The sequence below is a fragment of the Phalacrocorax carbo genome, chromosome 13, assembly GCF_963921805.1.
Source record: "Phalacrocorax carbo chromosome 13, bPhaCar2.1, whole genome shotgun sequence".
Classification (NCBI taxonomy): Eukaryota; Metazoa; Chordata; class Aves; order Suliformes; family Phalacrocoracidae; genus Phalacrocorax; species Phalacrocorax carbo.
The window spans coordinates 15125038-15145510 of NC_087525.1; the positions used below are offsets into that span (position 1 = coordinate 15125038).

General features: G+C 45.4%; 1 long non-coding RNA gene across 1 annotated transcript in view; it reads right to left on the reverse strand.

The window, feature by feature from the left end:
• Nucleotides 1-2253: 2253 nt before the first annotated feature.
• Nucleotides 2254-20473, reverse strand: part of LOC135315621 (uncharacterized) — a 256515-nt gene continuing 238295 nt past the window's right edge. Inside the window, exons 4-6 of the long non-coding RNA XR_010375106.1 lie at nucleotides 15002-15134; nucleotides 14729-14854; nucleotides 2254-2611 (exon numbers count right to left, since the gene is read on the reverse strand). This is a non-coding gene — a long non-coding RNA (uncharacterized LOC135315621). The remainder of the gene's footprint in view (nucleotides 2612-14728; nucleotides 14855-15001; nucleotides 15135-20473) is intronic.

Sequence of the window (20473 nt, forward strand, 5' to 3'; positions counted from 1 at the left end):
AAGAATAAAAATATGTGCTACTGAGTGCGGCCAGACGTGGTTCTCCTTCCATGCCCAGGCACGGAAGAGCAGCACCGCGTCACGCAGCGAGGGGACTGGTCAAAGGAGGCTGTCACGGCTTCCCCCACTACGGCAGCAGGGCTAGTTTGAACGCTGAGCGAATATCAGACTTTCATACCAGCTCTTGCTTGTATAGGGTAGGCTGCTTTAAAGCACTTGATTTGCTTCACGAGGCCACTGCCGTGTTTGGCTCTGTGTCGGAGGACTAGAGCGCAGTCATGCTTCCAGGCAAACAAGTATTTGCAGAAAAGCGTTGTGGAGCCTAAGGGTAAGGCCAGGCCATAGGATGCCTTTTTGGGGTGAGGGACTATTTTTTTTTGCTAGCGTAACCCAACATCTAGCAGCAACCTTCCCTAGCAAAAGTGCATATTCACTATTACTAGTGAGGGTAAAAGAGCAACCGGCTCACATGGCTCGGGCAACGTCGCACCCTTTCCCCCGACGCAGTCCTCAGGCACACCTCGCTGCAGGGATGTCACTCGTCTTAATACCACCCTTATTTTCTCCAGGCAAATTTGGCTCTCACTTTTCTTGGTGAAAATCATTTACTTCTTAAATGCAGAGTCATTAAGCTGAGGTTATAGAAGGAGTCTTTCACGCTGAAAGAAGGATCATGAATAATTTCTGTGTCTCTCATTCTGGGCCATTGCCATATATTAGACTACATACTTGAATCTCAGCAGATTGAAAAAATATGCTCCACAAGCAACCCCATTCACTTCAGCGGCCCGTCTAGCAAAGTAAGCAGAGTGAGACACAAAGTGGGCAGGAGCAGCATCATCTGGTCCTTCCACTCCCTCTTTAAAAAAAAAAAAAAGCTTTCTGCATTATGCAAAACGCAAACTTCTAAGTAACCATTCGCAATCAATTTCTGTTGCTATCACAAACCTCTGCAAACTCATTCTCTCCTCTTCCTTTCTGGCTTTCTTTGAAAGGATTTTGTAATGTAACATGGGTTTTTTTCAGAGGTCAATGGGGGCATATTTGCATTTTGATACATTTTAATTTTTCGCCTCCAGCACGCCACTCGAATGCACGGTGCTAATCAGAAGCGAGTAATGATCTCCTAGATGCTTGAAGAGGGTGACTAGGCATATAAAAGCACCTCAAAAATGCAAAATCAGTGAGAGAGCAATACACAGTAAAAAAAAAAAAAATTTAAAAAAAGGGGGGGATGATGCTGGCAAAAGCAGTTTGGCTTTGTAAGCTGAGGGGTCTGCCTGGAATAAGCAGCTAATGTGTTTATGTGCACCACTGAAGTGATAAGGGGATTCCGGGGACTCCTGCATCAGCCGGCTGCACTGACGGGCGGCGGGTTTCTCCGCGCCTATCACTTGTATGTCAACGTGCTCAAATGAAGCATAAGCATTTCTGAGGTGTGGGTTTTTTTCTAATACCATCAGCAATACGGTATGTTCTGAACAACCCAAATCCAAGATTAGGCAGGATCTAGAAAAATGGGGCAGTCCCCAAAGCATGGGTTTATCTGTGTGGAGGTCTCTTATTTTTAGCACTAGTGACAGGTTTACACTCATACGTGCCTGCCCCAAGGGGGGGGAAGGTGTCTGGGAGAGAGAAAAAAACCCAGAACTCAAGAGATTATTTAATTTTAAAATTTATTTTTTTTTTAAGTACAAATATCTTTGACAGACAGAGTTGCAGGTAAACATGAGCGCTTCCTCACTAACCACAGCATAGGAAGAAAAACCCCTGATAAGCAGATGTGTGGCTTAGGCAGCGATCAGCTAGGCAGCGCGTGCGGTACGGGGGAGAGGGATGGCGACGCAGCCAGGCACCGTACGCGTTAGGGCACTGTGGTGAGAGTCTGTGTGGCTGCAAGTGACGGCAAATGTGTGTGTGAGAGGAAATGACACAGGAGCAACACCGAGCTGCTCCAGTGAGCATTTTGTACGTATTATAAGAGAAGGCAACGAGAAGCAGCTAGGGGAGAGAGACTGAAAAGGCGAGGTAGGAATGACCAGGCAGTAGCGTGGCTGGGCTAACAGCAGCGCAAGGCAAGAAATCCAGGCATCAGGGAAATCATTTAAAGCCGTATTGATTCGCTTTGGAGGTGAGAAAAAGCAGATGCACTCGGCTACTATGGAATGGCTCCGACAGCAGCTACAGCCGCTTGGGGTTTTAAAATTATTTATGTTTATTGTGACGACTTTCATTCGCGGAAAGCCGGCGCTGCAAACTCAGCCCAGCCCGCAGCCCTCGCTGCGCCCACTTCTCCCCCCAGCACCGGGAGCTGCAGTCAAAGCCTGCCCACAGCAAGGCAGCCCCTCAGCCAGGCGAACCCTCAGGCCACGCGGGAAAGAAAGCGGGAGAGAGGAAAGGAGGGAGGGGAAGGGCTCAATGGCTGAAATTCAGCGGGTCTGGCCGTTTCCCGGCGAGGCGGGAGCATTGGGAGCGGCTGGGAGCAGAGCCCATCCATCTCCCTCGATAGACGGCGGCCCGCCGTGGGGAATGCTGCCGGTCCTCAGCGGCTCACAAAGCAGGGCTACAAAGGAGGGGAGGATCCAGCGCTGTGCGGTGTTGGGCCTCGCACCTAGAAAACAGGAGGGGAATTAGACATGACCCGGGAATAGAAGGGGTTTTAGTATTCTGCAGGAAATCCTGTGTTTGTCTATGTGGAAATTCACTTCCAGTGAAGAAAGCACTGCATCAGGTCTTGGCCGTGCTCTTTAGATTTGTGCAGATACCTTAATTCAACCAGTCCTTCCTATATTTATCCAATGATAGAATTACAGAATTAATACAGAGACACTGTGGCTGAGTTCTTCAAAATACTGCTTTTCTAGGAGCCATATTCCTGTGAAGGTCTGGCCTAGACGACACATCCTCAGTGACAGAGCGAGCCGGATCCTCAGCCGAGGTTTCTGAGCCTTCCTTGGATTCAAGTTTTTCTCATGCAATCAGCTTATTCACTGGGAAAAGTGGTTTCAGATCTACAAAATTCAGTTCAAACTTCATGAATAGTTACAGCTATGCAGTTCAACATTTTCTAGTGCTAAAAATTTTCATTTTCCACTTAAAAAGGAGCTAGACTTCACAACAGCCAGGGTAAGGGCTGCTCAGGAAGGTGTCCTTAGGAGTCAACATAGTACTGGTGTATTTAATCTGAAATGAAATTTGGTATGGCTTTATTTTCCTGGAAACAAAACCTAGGTGCAGTACTGAACTAAATTCCCATTACTCTCATAGCTCTCATACCACCTTAGCTACTGCCCCGTCCTTCCTGTTTTCGACACCAAGAACCTCAAGTGTTACCGCACGGGGATGCATGCGTGCTTGCTCACTGGCTTGCTCTTTCCTGAGCATCTGCTGAGCGGCGTCTTATTTGTATGAGTTACGAGTTAGGCTTACAGCAGGCCAGAAAATTTCCATCAGAGCAGTTTGCCTGAAGAAAATAGCTTTCAGGTAGCTGGAATTCTTTGTAGAAATATAAAATTCAATTTTTTCATAGTGTGGTGGTTTAACCCCAGCCAGCAGCTCAGCCCCGCGCAGCCGCTCGGGGGAGGGAATCGGAAGGGTGAGAGTGTGAAATCTCCTGGGCTGAGATAAAGCCAGTCTAACAGGTAAAGCAGAAGCCGCGCACACGAGCACAGCAAACCGAGGAATCCCTTCCCCCTCCCCACGGGCAGGGGGGGCTCAGCCATCCCCAGGAGAGCAGGGCTCCGTCACGCCTAACGGTGGCTGGGGATGGCAAACGCCATCCCTCCCAGCGTCCCCCTTCCCCCTTCCTTCCCCCAGCTGTATGTGCTGAGCATGGCGCCGTGTGGTGTGGGACATCCCTGGGGTCAGCTGGGGTCACTGTCCCGGCCGTGTCCCCTCCCAGCCCCTTGTGCCCCCCCAGCCCCTCGCTGGTGGGGTGGGGTGAGGGGCAGGAAAGGCCTTGGCTCTGTGCAAGCCCTGCTTGGCAGGAATGGAGACATCCCTGGGTTATCCACACTGATTTCAGCACAAATCCAAACCACAGCCCCGTACTGGCTACTGTGAAGAAAATTAACTCTATCCCAGCCAAAACCAGCACACATAGAGAGTGGGAATTCTGTTCAAAACTTAATATACATTTCACTGAAGATGCATGTAAAAACAATAGAAAATTTTTTATTGCAAATGAAAAAACTTTCGTCTTGTTTTCAATGGAAAAACAACCGAACAACATCCTAACTGGCACTAATTCATGCTTTATATTTGTTACACTGATAAGCATAAACCCAGAGTAACTCCCTTGGCCTCGGTGAAGTTACTTTGATTTATACTGTTGTAAATAAGATTGAAGTCTTTGTCTCTATGGTTGGTTCTTGTGATGAATATCTTTGCTTTCTAGGTATGTACAGGGAGGGAAAAAGGAACCCAAACCCAAAACCCCATGAGGCTCGATGGATTCTGAGTTGGGACTGTTGTGAAAAGTCCTAACTCTCTGTGGATTCAGTTTCAGCATCGCTGGTTAAAACATGTCAAAATATGAGAATTTATAATAACAAGGAAGAACATAAATACAGCTAAGAATTTAAAAATAATTTTCAACTATATTTTTATCAGCTGTAACTTGGAAATCATCAGCATTACACAGAACGCTGGCTCAGTTTTAAAGGGTAGGTCCATTTCTTCCAGTAAATTAAACATATCCTAAAATACCTTTAGATCTGATGACAGATGAATTTAACAACATCTTAGGAATACTGAAAAGTGTCTTTGTAAGGCTTTAGATTTATTTGTAGACCAATATCTTTTCTCTTCCACATGTCAGAAACCCACACCCCTTTGTTTTAGATAAAGAAGCAAAGACTGCCACAAGACAGGGTGAGTGTCTTGCCTTCAGAAAGCCACAAGCCGTTCCCACAGAAGCCAAACACAGGCTACAAAGTCTTCGTACTACCAGAAGTACCTCAGAATCTGGATTATGAGTCAATGGTAGTTCCACTGCAGGGATTCAAGTGGAGAAATTCGGTATTAATATGCAAATGCTACTTTTTATATTTAATTCAGCTGGCTTGCAGGCCAGATCATTTCATCCAGAAGTATCAATTGAAATGATCACGACTGTTGCACTGCTTTAGGTTGACAGGTATCAACTTGAGCAGGAACTCTCACAATCACCTTCTAATACTTTTCCAAAGTGGTGCCAAAGTTTTAGACCTGATAAATAAGTAAGTGGGGGCAATTCTGGTTTCCTAGGCAAATAAATAAAGTGAAAAAAACAGGATGAGGGCAAAGTCATCCTTGGTGTAAACTCACTGACTTCAGTGATATTACGCTAGAAATAGTTGCAGAGTATGATTTCTTATGCAAACAGTAACACGAATTGTGTTAAATAAGACAGTACCTTAACTCATGCCTTGGGCAAAATAGCTTGGCTAATCCCAAAATGTTGTTGCAAGAAAATTCCTTCCTTTCCACAGTGTTCTAGGGGAGCTGTGAGGCACGGTACCTAGTCAAGCTTTTCCAAAGAATTTAAATAATTTCTTTTCTTGTTTCAGATCAGCACGCTGTTTTTGTGATGCATTTTATTGGGTAATTTTCATACCTCCCCCGCCCCAACCCCACAACCACAAACCAAACTGACTTACAAGGTTTCTTAATGCAAAACTTGATGTTTTTGTCAGCTAGCTCTTGCATATTTTACAGAAAATGTCAACTCTGCTTCCCTGTCTGTAAGCACCTAAAATAACCCGGCCCCCATTTTAAATCTGCTTGTATGAAGTCAGGGGACATTTTCCTAGAGTTCCCTGAGCACTAAGTAACAGAGTTGTCCAAGAAAAAACTTTTTTTTTCTTTTTATTTCAGTCTATAAAAAACCCAAAAGAAAATAAAAGTGAGAACGCCCGGTGTAATGAAACGTTGGCATTGTTTGCTTTGACTCACTCAGATGTTAGGTGCTGATTTTTACTTCCATTTTTCTGCTCTACACTTTCTAAAATCACATGAGACAAAACAAACACAGAGATGGCAATACTGAAAAAAACCCCAAAACATGTCAGGAAAACCTCCACTGTGATTTCCCCCCCCCCTGTAATTGTCATACACAGTGGTAAATTTTTTTTTGACAAAATTATGTTTACAGGCAAAAAGGATTCTGTCAAACAACTTTCAGCCAGCTTCCAAAAGCAATGCTGCTGTGAAAAAAAAAAATTATCAAGATTGTTCTTTTATCCTGCTTTTTTTAAGGGCCCAATGAGGCCGCGCGTTGCGACCGTGCCCGTTTGTGACTGACCCCAGAGCCTGACAGTTTCGGGTTTGCCCCGGTGCGGAGCCATCGCTTTTTTTTTCCTAGCGCTTGCTCTCATTTCTGACAATAGCAGCTGTCACGTGAGAGTGCAGCCTGCTCACCGGTCCCTCCACAGCACTTCCACGTGCAAAAAGCAACCGCAAAAGTGAGCCCTGCTTTGCTGCGACGTGCCGCGCACCAGACGCGCCCGCACGCCGGCGGGCTGAAACACTGCTGAGCGGGGGCAGCAGGAGCCGGGTCTTAATGATTTGGCCCCTCCCAATCATTTGGGTTCATTGATTTCGCTAATTAAATATGCATTCTACTTCACCATTATTCCAAACGATCCCATTTAATGTCAACAACGGGGCCAGAGATACGAGGGCCTTCGCTTACAAACTGCTTTTGGCAAGCCCGTCTATTCTGCAGGGGCTCTTGGGTACCTCCAGGTACTAGCCCCGTCCTAGCTGGCTACAGCCGCCTTTCCTCATTGCCCTGTTCCCACCTACCTATTCAAGCCTCTCTTTCTTCTCTTTTTCAACTGATCCTTCCAGTTTAGCTGCGGAGGTCTGGAGCTGCAGTTCTGACTGACAGTAGTGTATGTAAAGCTGATTTATTTGGCTGGCGTGGCACTGCGCCAGGGAAGAGGCCGTCTGAATGGTGAAGCTGTTAAGAAACTAATTGCGTTATGAACTGCAGTTACAGGGGAGTCTTTACTGTTTGCTTCATCTAATCACATTTGCTACCAAGGATTTGTCTTGTTTGCCCCTTTTCTGTTGTTTGAATTGGAAGAATACCAGGTTTACACCGGGGATGGGCTTGGCCGACTGGCTCCCAAGCCTTTATCGCTAGCTTGTAGGTCCCTTCATTCATTAAAAGGCTCAAATACTGTCACTGCTTGAGCATTTCCCTGCTTTCTCATCTCAGACTAGGAGGCTTTAAACTTGCCAGATCCAAGTTCAGCGCTCTGTGTTTGTTCTGCTTGTGTTGATGAAGTCACTAATCCCTAAATGAAGGGCAGGGAGCTGTTGGGGTTAGCAATTTCATCATCTTTAACAGAGAAAACAGAATCCCTCGCAACACAGGTGAGTTAACGAGGAAATTATTTCCCTCTGCCTTGCTTTCAAATGTCTTTCTGAGCAGTGGGTCTGAAATGAAACCTTGCGTTGCAAAATACCAGCCTGCGGGTAGAGCAAAATCTGGGAGGAACTCTGTGCCACCAGACCACCAGGTCACGCTGGGTTCCTTTGCAAGCAAACACACCTTGTTAGGCATTTACCTAACAGAAAAGCAGGCATACTGCTGCTTGTCTTTGCTGTTTCTACCTGGGGAAGAAGTCTTGGTAAACGGTGGACCTAATGATAAGCTAAATTATTCCCACCCTCAAACCACAGCCTCTATGGGGCCAGTGCCAGGCACTTTCCCCCAGTCCTGGGCGCCCTGCAGTAACACCAGAAACGGCACCTCGGGTAGTCTGTCGCTCTGCTTGTAAGGCAGCGTTGACGCTGTTTGCATGCGGTTGGTGATCACATTTTTCGTTCGAGAGGATTAGGTTGATTTTGCTTATAGATATCAGATTCAAGTCAACATTGACTCATTCTAAACTAGACAAGCTTGAGGTCAAAACTTCGAGTTTCTCCAGAGTCCAGAGCAAAACTTTCCCCGCAGTCACTGCCTCCCTCCTGGGAAACGCGCTGAAGCCTGAGCCCCGCCACACTCTGGTGGGGCAAATGGCAGCCGAAATACTGGGGTATTTTGCGGAGCCTTTGTAAGAAAGTTTTAGAAGCCGATCTTATTTAAGTCACTTTCAGGTAACCTTTACCTGTTACAAGCATGTTTCAAATTTGGCATGTATCATTCAGAACCCAATTCTTAGCTGTCTATCTTTTCCTTTGCATACAAGAGAATTACACTGCTTGTGTTGGTCCTTATGCCCAATTCCCTTCCTTTTGAGGCCAATGGAAAGTCTCCCATCGACTTTGCTGAGCAGTGAGCCAGACCTGCTAAATTTCAATTGTTAGGGCCATTTCCTCCCTCCTTCATGGTCTATTTCAGCAAAAGCATATTGAAAGCAGCGTTCTTGCAGCAGTTTACCTGAGCATTAGGAGCTGCACCCTCTCAAAAGCCAAGGGCTTCAAATGGGAGCCTGCACCCAGTGGTAAGAAACAGCAGGCAAAGGAAAATGACAGATGGAGCTCAATGCAGACAGTCAGTCTGACAGCTTCGCTACATCCTCCCAAAGAACTCAGAATAAAACTTCTGTCAGCTGAAATCTTATTTACAGGCTCTGTTTCTTTCCTAGAGGGATAGAATAATTCTTAAAACAAGATAAACTGTAGATTTCTTCATCTCCTAAGGTGGCCACTAGTAAGAGCTCTGCAAACCAAGTACTCTCAGGTTGTTGCAAAATCTGTCTAATTTCTTAGTTCACAGTTTTCAGCCCAAGCTTGAGGAAGTTCAGCAAAGCCATCCTCCTAGATCTCCCCCATATAATTCCTCATGTAGGAAGCTGCCCAGCCTTGCCGAACTCCAGACAATTCCCCTTCCTCTGCAGGGCTGCGCTCCTGTCAGCAGCAAGGTGCAGGACGACTCAGCCAACGGAAATATTTAGAATACAAGATGCCCTTCCAGGCAATTTTCAGAACTTGAACATCTGAGTAGGAAAGGTTTGGGGGGCAAAGATTTTTGGCAAAAGTGAAAAAAAAGGAAATAATTACAACAGGATCATGAACTGATGCTCACTCTGACATAAATTAGAGTGGAGGAGCAGAGTTTGGCTGTCCTTTTGACATTGCACATTAATAAGCCAGGTCTCCTCTGTGATATTTTGCACAAACTAGAGCTTGTGTGGCTCTCCTTGTTCTGTGAAATTTTCAGCTCAAAGAGATCTTACAGATTGGATAAACAGTAAAACTGTGAGAAAAGGTCAGATCAGGAGGGCAACCTATACGCTGCCTGGTGGGATCATGGTAATAGTAGATGTAGGTTTCGTGGAGACCGAGGACGGTCAGAGCACTGTAGGAACACCGCAGAAATAAGCTGGTGGCCATGCCGCTGTGCCAGTGGCAGTTTTGAGGAAATCAGCTCAATCTGGTAGATTTCTTCTACGCAGTCAGTACCAACCGTAGAAAATGAATGAACGTATGGAAACTCATTTTCCATCACCGGTTGTTCGTGTTCATCCCCTCCAAGCCCTCGCATAGTTTGACCCGCACATCCTCCTCGCATACCGCACTCCCCCAAAAGATTAGCAGAGCTTATCTTGCGTGTGTGCACGTGAGCCTGCGCCTGTTGGGCTTGGGCAGGGAGTTACTGTCCAGCCCCCAGCCATTTTTCTGGGTCCTCCTTAAAAGCAATTAGCAGCTACCCCCTTTAACATCAGAGAGCAAATTCAATCACGGAATAACTCTCCTGCAGTCGGTACAATTAACAGGAATGCGTTTGACCCCGGCTTCACCTTCTCTGAAATGCAGTTCCTGGTACAAAGTGTTGCACTGCGTTTGAGAGTGACTTGTTATGACTAACTGGATGTCAGCGTCATCATGTGAAAACAAAAAAATCCCCAAATAACTGGGAAGCCTCAAACCAGAAACTGACATAATAACGGTAGAAATAATTCCCATTTTCACGTTACCTTCCCTTCCCGTGATACAAAGCCAACGCAGTGCACCACACCACAGCCCTAACATGTGCCCTTACCTATAAAGTCTTACAAAAGCACAGCTGAAGCTGGGGGTTTGGTGGCCACTGCAACGTGGAGATGTAAATCTCTACTTGCATGGATGTCTGAACCACCTCTCCCTGATATCGCAAGGAAAGTGAAACCCCTTTTGTGCCATACATATATTTCTTATGGAGCAGGATATTTTTAATTTTTCTTTTGTTTAAGGAAAAAAAAAAAACAACAAAAAAATCATCTGCTTAGGCTTGCACTGCTTCTCTATTCCTATGCAGATACGAGCCATCTATCTTGGAGCTGGGAGACTGGGATTCCTAACTAAGACCTGCAGCGCTTGCCTGCTGCACCCAGTCTCACCTCTGGTCTACTCTGCATCTCTGGGAACAATATTCTGATTTCTTGAGGAGGATTTGTGAGGCAATTACTTACTGGAGGGATAAGGAAAAAAAAGGCTAAGAGGGAGCCAACTCCTTATCTGTAGGGGAGTTGATATTAAGATGACAAAATATCTTTCTGAGATACCATTATTTAATTATTGCTCAAAGTATGTGTGAAAATCATGTATTCCTTTAAACTCATGAGTGGCACAGCGCCCTGTTTTGTCTGAAAAAAGTTTAGGTGCTCTGTGATAGAATAAACTGTACTTTTTTACTTAGGAATAGTGCCATCTCTTTCTTTCTTTCTTATTTTTGCCCATAGGAAACCTTGTCTTCCAGCCACCCTTGCACAATTGTAGTCCCTCTTCTCTTTTTTTATTTTCTTGCTGACTTCCAAAGAATCCTTGCCGCCCTGTGTCACACTGCCCTGCTCCTTCCATGACATATGTATGATGATCTCCCTTCCCCATGTTATACGTGGTCTGATCCTTCTCCTTGAGCATCATTTGCACGGCAATCCTTTTCCACCTGCGACACAAGCACTCCCTTTCCTCCACTGTCACCTGCAGAACAAACCCTTACACCTAATGCCACGCAGGCAGTAACCCATAATCTTCGGTGCCGAACACGAAACACTCACACCCTAGCGCTCCTTCAATACGAGGGTGACAATGCGCCCTGTATGTTAATTCTACAAAGAACACACCACCATCCTCTTATTCCCAGGTTATCCAAATATTACCCTTCATCTGCTCGGTGAGCAGTAGGAAATACCACGGTGAAAAAAGCAAGGCATACAGTTAAAATTTTTTTCCTGGGTTTGAGAAATTTCAAGAAATAATCCCAACTTTCCCAAATATTTAGAAAAAAGATGAAAACCAATATATGGTTATTTTAGCATTTTTTTCCCATTACTTTTTTTTCCTTTTTGCTCCCCTCTTTTTCAATGATGTAATGAGGGGGAACAGAGGAAGGGATAGAAAACTGGAGATGAATCAGAATTTGAACCCAAACATAGCCTTTTAAATAGCTCTGGCTTGTGTACTTCACAGGTGAAAAGGATTTTTTTAGAAGTTTTTTAAAGTAAAAAATATGTTTTGACCTAACCCCCCCCGCTTCTACTGAGGCAGGCCAGTTACCACAGCAAATCAGAGTGAGAAGGCAAGAGACTAGTGACCGGGACTGCTAGTTTTCATCAGCTGAGGAAACCATTTAACCTGCTTTGCTTTAAGCTTTATCCAAACCCGAATAGATACCTGTTAAACCAGGGATTTACAGCCTCCTCCGGCCAGCAGAGCCCTGTCCATAGCCCATCCCCTGGGCAGCCGCAGCAAGACTGGAAGCTGATGAGGCTTGGGAATGATTACCCTAATTTGACATCCCCTTTGCACAGCAGTGCTGCATTTGGTGATGATTTGGGCTTAAAATGCTCCTGTTTGTTTGTTTCTTTGGCCTATTTCCACCCTACTGCCACAGCACGCTTTCAAAACAGGGCTCAAGTAATGAAATGCTGTTGCTGACCCTTAGCAGAAACCCTACATTTAGACCTACTGATGCTAAATTGGCTTTGTTTGCTAGTGGAGTGGCATATGTTTGCCAGCACTGGTTTGACGCTGTATCTTTGGTTGGTTACCCACAAATTCATTGTAAGAGGGGCGCTGGATAATACCTCTAGGTGCTCCTGTGTTTACAATGTGCTTTGACTTACTGCGCTTGCTCCTGGAGCAGCGGCAGTACGTGCTGTTGGCTCCCGGTTGGTACCAGCCGCAATGGCTGCCTGAACAAAATGCACGGTGGAAAACCACCGCCACATTTTTTGACCAAAGATGCTAATTATGGTAATGGTATCACTTTAGCATTTTTCTTGCCTGTGTTTATGAACATGTGACATGAGCCAAGGAGAAGGGCAGCTTCTTCCCTTCAAATTATTTCCTGCTTTGGAGTAGCAGGATAGCTATGATAAGACTTTCAGTTTGGTGTGTTTTCCCCTGCATCTTTTCAGTGGTGCATTACATATTCACCACAGTTCTTCACCTCTACTGTCACTTTTATGTCGGTGTTTTCCTTTTTCTCCTCTTCAGTCACGGGCACGCTAATCTTTTGTGTCACAAGCAGCTCAACCCCTCCTCTGCACGGGCCCCCTCCTCCCTGTGCAAGGTCCTGCATTATGCAGTTAAAAGGAAAAAAATAATCATTTCACCTACAAAATATAAAACAATGTAATTGTTGCTGTTGCTATTTTTATTTCCATTAACCACTAAAACCAGTCCGGACTGAATAATTAAACAGCTATTTGTGTCGTGGGTTTCAATGCTGAACGTAACCCATTAACCCCATAGGAGCAAGGTCCTTGAATTCTGAGTAATTCTGGGAGTAAACTGTGATGAATCAGGGCTGAGATAAGAGCCAGGCATCTTTAAAAAATCTGGAGCATGTTCTTGGCACTCAAGGTTTGTTCTGTGTTGCAAGCACTTTCTGCTCTTCCTTTTTTTTATCTTCCCCCATTCAGCTGAATCCCATGGGAAACTCAGAAAGGAAGTTCTCTCTGCTTAGGAGAACTGTTTGTTATAGTTCACTCTCTCATTTTCTGATTTTTTTCTCTCTCTTTTTTTTTTTTTCTGTCACTGGAAATATTTGTATGTAAAGAGCACCTTACCATTCTTTGGGGCTCATCTGTTCGTACTGCTTATTCTGACCTTGAAATCGTCATAAATCTCACTGTGGTCTTATTTTTTCCCTCAAACAGGGCCTTGTTAGCCGTAACTCGCCTTGGACATGCTCCTCTGACACGGATGCAGCTGATATAACATGGTTCAGTGAGCACAATCAGTAGCAATATTCCTGGCACCAGTATAAGCATGCTGGTCTGTCCTTACCGAGCAAGCTGTGTGGCCAAACCGGTCAAGGTGTGAGCAGCTCTCTCCTACTAGATCAGCTGCTGCTGGAGGCAAAAGACTGCTTTTTTTTTTTTTTTACATGAAACTATGTGTTTTAAGATCTCTTCCTGAACAGGTACTTGGGAGGCAGAATGACCGCTCTACCCAGAGAGGCACAGCTCTGCAAAACCAAAAAAACCCGGAGTCAGTACTGAGTTACAGTCTACCATGTGTGCCTACGGGCATACATACCACCCTCCTCGGGTAAAATAACGGGAGGTTGAAGGAGACCAGCATCTAATCTGGCCTAAAGGATAGAAGCAGCCATACAATCATTTTGCCCCATAATTTCGGTATCAGCTCTAACCACTTCTAGCTGAATTGGACTGTGCCTTTCTGAGAGACGACCAGCTCCACTTTAAGGACCCCAATTGACAGAGAACTTTCCCACATCCTTTTATGATCACTTACAAAGCTTAGTGAGTTGTCTGCTCGCTGTTCTCATGCCTACAAAACACCTATCAATCACCTCGTATATTGACATAAACCGCCTGCGTAGCCAGGGATGTGACCAGGGCTTCGTACACGCGTAATGGTGGTGAGAGCAAGCCCTGTTGACTCAGCAAAGGCAGACTTTCAGGTCCAGAGGAGGAATTCAGCCTGGGATCGCTGCTGGTCAGAAGGACTGACGCCACCACTTCATCCACTGCTCTTCAGTGTTGGAAACTTTTGCCCTTACTGACTCATCTTCCCTTTCTCCACCTGAGACCACAAACTATTTCTCAAATTTAAGATGGCTTACCTACTCTGGTTGGAGAGCAGATGAAAATAGGTAAACAAAAATGAAAAATGCATTAGGTGTAACATCCCCTTCTTTCAGTGCTCACTGTGTTGCAAGACAGACTATTAGACAAGGGACCAAAGCCTGAACTGTGGGGAAGCAGAACTTCAACTATGTAGATATTCTTTCTATACTTCAAGAAAACAAGTACAAAGTGAGAAAAGGAGGTATAGCTTTAAAAGATAATGTTATGAGAAAAATCAGGAGCATCTTCAGGTGTCTGTAAATATATCCTCGGTCTGAAAAACAGACTGAACAAACATAACTAGATAGAATCGGTTAACATTAGTAATGCTGCGTAAGCTGGGAATAAGTGCCAACACTTAATGATCGGTTGTGAGACATATTCCAGAATATAGTCTATTAATATTGAGCTCTGGTTGTATCACAGGAACATAATAGCTGCTAGGGACAGAATACTGAAGAGAGGTATGGAAGAAAATGAAACCACTAGTTTTCAGTTCACAGAAAGTCTTACCTTTTCTTATAGCGTCTTTAACTGAAGTGAGTTTTGAGCGACTAATAACCTCGCACTTTGCAGGACAGCATACAACCACAGCCTAGTGATGCGTGCAGGAATGAAGCTGACTAAGGAAATGTGTGAGCATTTGCAGGAGAGGGACCTTCGTTTCTCTGAGAAAATTTTGCATTATAGTAATGCAAAGATAAGTCACTTACGATATCTAACATGAAATTGATGAGTGTGCTGGTAAAATCTTGTAGCGAAGTTTTGAGATCTATGCAATCCCCAGAACAACACTTTCCCCTTTGTCTTTCTCTTCTTCAGTATCTCCGTTTCTCTCCCTGAGGAAGAAACAATAATTTAATTCTGACTAATACACAGCAACTCTCCTACGACCAGGATGGTTAACTTATAATGAGATGTTTTATGAGCCGCAGTCTCAGCTTGACTAAATGCCTTCTGTGCAGCTTTAGCTTTGTTTTACGAACCTGTAAGAGCATACTTAAGGCCTTGCCATTTAAGCAGGAGCTGTAGTCAGTGCTGGAGAGCGGAGTGGTCTCCTGAAGCAAGCCACTGACCTGCAGAGGACCATCGCCTGGGAAAACTGCACTGGCGCGAAACCTAGAAGAAAACACAATCACAACAGAAAGCAGCATGCACATCTGTGAGCTGCCTCCTGCTCCTCGTAAACAAGAGCTATAAATCCATTGCCAAAAACTGAAAAAGCCCTCAAATCATCCTCTAAAAAAAGACCACTGTGAACAGCTAAGAGAGCTGATGTTGGACTTGTACAGGAAACCCCGTTTCCACTTTCTCCACAGAAGCAGCAGGAACGGAGAAGGGCTGATGCTAACAGGTCCTGCCCCTGGCAGGCCAAGCCCACCCACTTACTAGGGAAGCTTTCGGTTGACTTCAGCCACCCTTGGTGTGGAAACACCAAATAACTGAAGCAAAAACACTACAGAGCTAAACTGTTGGTGTACCCAACCCCAGCTGCTCATGGACAACAGCTGAGATGGCCAAACTAGATGAACCTCTCTACAGCAGTGGCAGTGCTGAGTTGGGCTCCCACCATGCCGTGGAAGGAGCCGGTGCTGCAGTGCCGTGGAGCACTTGCAGGTCGGGTTGCTCTCGGTGGCCCGGCGTGAGCCCCCGCAGACTTTTGCAACTGTAGGAGCCAGCTCATTCTCTGAAGGACCCTGGCTCAGCCCTGGGCCAAGATGTCACGCTTCCACCTCTGGTGCTGCCACAGATGGCACACCCAAGGACCTGGTGCCAGCGGGTGTTTTACTAAGCAGGGATGCCGTGGATGCTTCTCGGGATGTAGGGGCGATAAGCTGTGCCTTCACATATGGCAATGCAACATATGCTTCTGGAGGGCTGGAGACTACCAGCGAGAGCCCTTGTGTTGTACATTACTCACTGGAGTGACAAGTTCATACCCAGCCAGGTAGATGTGTGTTTCTCGAGGAGTAAGTTACAGTCCGGGGAAGCACTCTGTGGGCTCGGAGTTTACAGAAAACAGCAAACAGAGGAAGGCTGTGGTGTTGGAAAGGAGTCACGGCACAGTTGCACATGAGTCAGCCTAGTATCAAAGCATTAGAGAATAAATTGCACTACCCCCGACCTTAAGGACTGCAGATAATGCGCAGCAATGAAGTTTTATCTGTGCTGAAGTACATATTTCTTATGCAGCTAAAGCTATGTCGCAGATGTTCTTCACTAGAATAGATTTTGCCTTTGCTAATCCTGCATTAATCTGCTGGTAGAGCTATATCTGCGCTACTACCGCCGGGCTCCTCGCGGAGAGGAGCCACTGCTCGCTGGGGGCCCGGTTCCTCGGCACCCCGCTTTGCGGAGCTGCAGCTCGGAGGTCAGGCCTCTTTGTCCCGGGGGGAGCACCCCGCACAGCCCCCGTTTCTGTTACCACTACAGTGCTCTGCCAGGAGAGGGAGCTAGGACTCTGAGATTCAGTGGCCTTTGATGTTTTCTGTTCACAAATCATGAAGGTGTTACAGCTGTCCAACACTAACATAGGCTTTCCTGTTCGGCTGGGTGGATATTCAGGGGGCTCATGATTTTCCATGGAGGTTACGTGCTGCAGAAGGGGTTCGGTTCCTCCTGGATCCCAGAGGACTCCGATGCTCCGAACTGCGTTTTGAGGCTCTCGGTCACTTTTTCTGACTGCTTCCCCAGGTGAGCTCCAATGGGAGTTTGGACTCGGTGAAAATGAAGTGAAGCCTACAGATCCTGGCGTCGTGCTATAGGTGCACAACCACTGCAACGCAACCAGAGCGGGAGTGGACGGGGCAACCAACGGATGCATAGCAAGGCAAGCAACAGCTGGGAGGAGGGAAAAATTTTGGTTAAGGCTACCAGGTGGCACCCAGATGTTTGACAACATTTCTTTTAACTCAGAAACACATCAGCCTTCTTTCCCCTGCAGTATATGTGTTTCATTTTGAACAAGTAACTGGCAGCTGGAGAAAGTTATTAGCAAATGCTAAGCCTATGTTCCAGCACTTGCAACAGCAGCAGAATTACCTGTTTCCTATTCTGACCAAGATTTCTGTCTCCTTTTTAAGATATTGTTGGCCTCAAGTCAAGTTTTGCTTAAGTTATGTATCAGAAGGGGAATAAGTGGAGCTCCAATCTTGTTTAAAGAGTAGAAAAGGGAGTTTAAACAAAGCTGGCAGAGATACCAAGCAATTATTATCTAGGTTCTGGATGTCGTTGGGGCTGCTGGTAAGAAAACAGGAAATAAGTAGGAAAACAATCCTTAAAATGTGAAAACCAGCCAATTCTACAGGGCTCCACTCTGTGCTCAAATGCCTGTAAGTGCTGATAAAAGAGTGCACGTGATGAGAAAGTGCTGTGTCATTATCAAAGGCCCTTTCAGTCTTATTTCCATTTCAGTTTTCTTCAAGTGCTGGAGTCTGGCAAGGGAAGGAGGATAATCTCATTTCTTCTTTGAGTAATGAAATGTAGCCAGTGACTATCCTGCCCTTCTTTCCTTCGACGTGGTGGATAGAAAGCTGTGCTTCTCTCCTGTTTTTCTACTTGCTTTGAAAGTCAGAACAGAGAAATTTGGTGACAATTTTGGAGGCTAGAAGAGCTCCTCAAATGGCGCTGGGCTCTGTTAGCCAGGAGGTGCCGAGGAGCCAAGCTAGAGAAAGGATCGCTGAATGGTAACGTGGTGTGAGCAACCACTGGAAATTGTGACTAGTGAGGGAGGCTCCTCCATAAGAAGTGCGTTTTACTGGCTCTGCTATGAGTCAGAAAAATCCCGCGATCTTCTGATGCCCTCAGCCTGTACTACCCTGTGGTCCAAGGGGTCGGCTTTGCCTGCTGGGAGGAAGCTGCTCCCAGAAGCACGGCAAGTGGCTGTCAGGGTGCAGGAGGTGTTTGGCGGCCAGGCCCCCGAGTTTATAGCTCTTGCCATTTTGATCCTTGCAAAGGGCTCTAAACGATAAGGTTGAAACTTGTGGAGTTTTGCATGCAGGAGCTGTGGTTGTGACTTCCCGTCTCTGCACCAGCCAACAAGTTATTATAAAAATAAATACCTCCACGGCAGCGGCAGCATCCGCAAGGGGCTATTTACCTCCACTGGCACAAACTAATTCCTGCAGAGGAGCTCAAGCCAAATCCTGCAGAGACCGGTGGGAATCTCTCCAGGCTCTTGCAAAAGCAGTTTGCATATTGGAGAAAACGTTAGTGCTTGGTCGTATTTATCACCATGTCAGTTAAAACATGTTGTCAGTTAACACCTTTTCTAACACAACATATATTTTCTAAAGCTGAAGAAAAGTGAGCTTGTTTTTTTTACCTCTTTTAGTTTTTCAACTATTTATTCTGATTTACTTCTGAAATTGCACCACACGCTAGATGGTGGTTCATGGAGTGGCCAGGGATCAATTATTACCTTTTCAGGTGCGGTCTGATCCTAAAGTATCTATCAATCTCTTACAGTCCGATCTCCAGAAGATATCCCCATTTTCAGAAAACTGAAAACATATAAAGGAAGCTAAGGCAGGGCAGCATTTGCTTTCCTTGGCTTGCTCTCTAGAAGATGTTTGACAGGTGAGTTTATTATCTTTAGGAAGAATGAACAAGCAAATACACCCTTTTCAAGGTTTGTAGGTGCCTTAATGTAACTTGCTCATTTAATTTGTATCTATATACCTCATGAGAAGGGCAGAAGATTTTCATTTTCAAGGCCTTATTTAGCCATAAAACGTGCATCATGTTAGCTAAGAGCAGGTCTATGAATTTCATTTTATTTGGTGACAGGAGAAATAGGGATGTATATATCACCCTTTCAGTAACTGCTATTAAAAGGTGCATGTTTCATGAAGAAACAGTGTATTCCATGTCATAACATCTTTTGTGAAATAAAATTCAGGGCATTTGTAGTATATGCATATGAAGAGTATCAGTTCGCTTGCATGTTAAGAGTATGAGGAAAATATAAGCCCATTCTGTGACTGGAGCTGGTCACACCTGGAAAATTAGGACGGATTTTGCTGGTTCCAACAAAGCCAGTAGGAGATTTTCTATGGCCTCAGTGGGGCCAAAAATTCTCAATTTCATACTATAATAGATATTGTACAATTTAGCCACCAAGGTCATTAAAATGCTAGAATCCCTAGTGTGATACGTGATGGGGTAAAAGCACTTACAAAGGTATTGCTTTCTAAACTGGTGTAATTATGGTAGTAATTCCCAAAGAAGGAGTATTGCAAATGCATCTCCTGTTCCAGTTCCTCAATTTTTTTGTCAGTGTTCATTACAGTAGTGATATGCTTGTGTCTAAATCTTGTTGATGTCCTTCCAGAGGGCACTAAAAACCCTAAAGTAAGTAAAGAAAAATTTAGTTGGTGATTCTGACTGGCTGCTGAATCACCGCCTTTTGAGCTCTGTCCCTCAGCTCCTAGTCTATAATGTTCGCTCCTATACTACACAGGTTGCTTGCTCTTTGTTGATATTAATCCACTTACAGTTTGTCTAACTTAAAGGGAATTAGGAAAGAAAACAAACAAACAAAAAGAAAGCCCTCCCCTCAGCAGAGTTGGATGATTTGGGGCTACCAAGCCGAAGAGAGCTGTCGACACTTAGCTGTATTTTCAGTCCTGGGGAAGTTTGCAGCCGGGGTGAAGCTGCCCTGTGGGGCAGTGGGGGGCTGGTGGGTGGGGGGCTGGCTTTGGTGGGGCTCTGGTGACAGTGCGTGGGGCTCGGGCACCAAATATGGGTCCTGGCGGTGCACACGGCAGGGTCCTGAAAGCCTCCTAAGGCACTGAAGAAACATATCGAGTTGTGAACCCTCCTTTTCCAGTTTTAAGAGGGAAATGGACATACAGGCCTCTGAACTACACAACAAAAGATTCCAGCTGAAATAAACACCAAAGTCTCATGTGGGGTGAGAAGAGTGCTTGACGGTTTCCCAGCAGTGAACCTCTCTACAGTGATGAAAATCAGCTAGAGGTAAGTAAAACTAAATGTTCTCTTTATGATAAATGAAAAACCTGATCTTAGGGCCCACTTACCCTTACCTTGCAGTTGCATTGTGTCCCTCGACAACGGGGGGGGAGGTGGTAGAGGATCTGGTATTTTGTTTTTCCCAGGGCTTGAAATTGGTCTCAGGTGCTCTGCACATGGGTGATAAATGCATTTCCATCTTCTCTGAAGGTATCTAGCATCTGCATTTCTCTTTGCTCAGTAAAGCCACCAGTTTTCCACTGCTTAACTAAGCTCTCAGATGTTATTTGAACAAAGAAGTGCTGGTCTTTAGGCAAGAAAGCCAGAAAAAAGCCCATCATATTTATTCTCTTCCTTTGAGTGTGTCAGTCCTTTGACTAATGATGACAAGGGTTCAGTTCCTGTTGGGCCGCTAGCTTCTTCACAGGTGCTACCAAATAAATACATCAGTTTGGAAGATGATTTCTTACAACTCTCTGGCAAAT